Raw genomic sequence first — 1,916 nt, 5'->3', positions numbered from 1 at the left:
AAAAACCCCAAAACCCCCAAAAAACCCCAAAACAAACAAACAAAAACCCAAAACAAAAACAAACAAACAAACAGCAACAGTAAACAAACAACAAAAACTGGATGCGGTAGCTCATGGCTACAGTTCTAGTAATCTGGAGACTAAGACAGAAGGATTGAGAATTTGAAGTCAACCTGGTCGATCTAGCAACTCTAGGCTGGGAGCTGGAGAGACCCTATCTCATAATAAGCAAACAAACAAGCAAATAAATGAATGAAGGAAGTCTGGGAAGGGTGGTGCACGCCTTTAGTCCCAGCCCTGGGAAGACAGAGGCAGGTGGATTTCTGTGAGGTTGAGACTACCCTGGTCTGCACAGGGAGTTCCGGGACAGACACAGCTACAAAACAGAGAGACCCTGTCTCAAAACAAACAAACAAACAAACAAAAAACAACACCCTCCCCAATACATACACACAAGTAATGCTAGGAAGTGGTGACAAGAATGCCTTTAATCCCATCTCTTGGGAAGCAGAGATAGGCAGATCTCTGTGACTTTGTGGTCAGCCTGGTCTACAGCAAGTTCCAGGACAGCCAAGGCTACACAGAGAAAGAAAGAAAGGAAGAAAGGAAGGAAGGAAGAAAGAAAGGAGGGAGGAAAGAAAGAAAGGAAGGAACAAAGGAGGGAGGGAAGGAAGGGAAGAAGGAAGAAAAGAAGAAAAGAAAGAAAAAAAGAGAAAGAAAGAAAGAAGAAAGGAAGGAAAGTAGAGAGAGAAAGAAAGAAAGAGAAGGAAAGAGAGAAAGAGAGAAAAGAAAGAAGGAAGGAAAGAAAGAAGTATTTTAAAATAAGCACATTTTCCTGGTAGTTGTGTCTGTATTTCTGTAGGAAGAAGTAGACAAGACAGGTCATGAACAACACATAGATACTGGAAGGAAGTGAAGGGCAGAGAAAGTCAGAGTACCTGAGGATGCCTCTCACCCACTCTCCCTCTACCTAGCCTACAGCCGGTCACCACCACTCTAGAGAATGTCAGTGTGCTGCCAAGAACAGAGGCTGTCTTTCCGTCCATCCCACCTGGTCTCTCAGAGAGCAGGTTTCTAGCCTCTCTTGATTTTCCAGTTTCCCACCCAGCCCCTTGGCTCCACAGCCTTCCGGGCTCCCCTTCCTCTCAACATTCTTCTTATATTTTGCCCTTCCATGTGAAGTCTGCTTTTTTTTTTTTTTCTTTTTTTTCACTGTTAGAAATCCGATCCAAGACCTTGACATGTTAGGCAAGGTCTCCACTACTAAGCCACATTTCCCGCCAGCACTTGTGGCTTGGAGGCCATTCCTGGGGCTGCCCAAGTGCTCTCATCTATTCTTCTAGTTATAGGAGTTGTTGATCTTGGACATCATTGGTCATAGCCTTCCCCAGAATGTCCCACTAGTACCTCAAGTGCCAACACAAATTGTCTTTCTCCTTTACCCTTTGAGCTATCCGTGTTCTGTACTTTCACTGTCTTGGCTGTGGCCGACCGCACCCTCTTCTATCCTTCCTTATCTGTCTTCTCTCTGTGCTTTGCTTTCTTCCAATGTCAATCACTATCCATTGTTTCTACCTGCTCTCCTTTTCTTCTCTGTCTTAGTTAGGGTCCACTGCTGTGAAGGGACACCGTGACTAAGACACCTCTTACAAAGGAAAACATTTAATTGACTCTGGCTTATAGTTTTAGAGGTTCAGCTCATTATCATCATGGCGAGAAGCATGGCAGCCTGCAGGGAGACGTGGTGCTGAGAAGGAGCTGAAAGTTCTACATCTTGATCCAAAAGTAGCTAGGAGACTGGCTCCTACAGGTAGCCAGCAGGAGGGTAGGTAGGAGCATGAGCATAAGACCTCAAAGCCCTCCAGGACAGCCAGGGCTATACAGCGAAACCCTGTCTTGAAACGCCCCCCCCCCCC

Source organism: Mastomys coucha, unplaced genomic scaffold (genome assembly GCF_008632895.1).
Source record: "Mastomys coucha isolate ucsf_1 unplaced genomic scaffold, UCSF_Mcou_1 pScaffold5, whole genome shotgun sequence".
NCBI classification, from domain to species: Eukaryota; Metazoa; Chordata; class Mammalia; order Rodentia; family Muridae; genus Mastomys; species Mastomys coucha.
Note: the sequence above shows the minus strand (reverse complement) of the source record.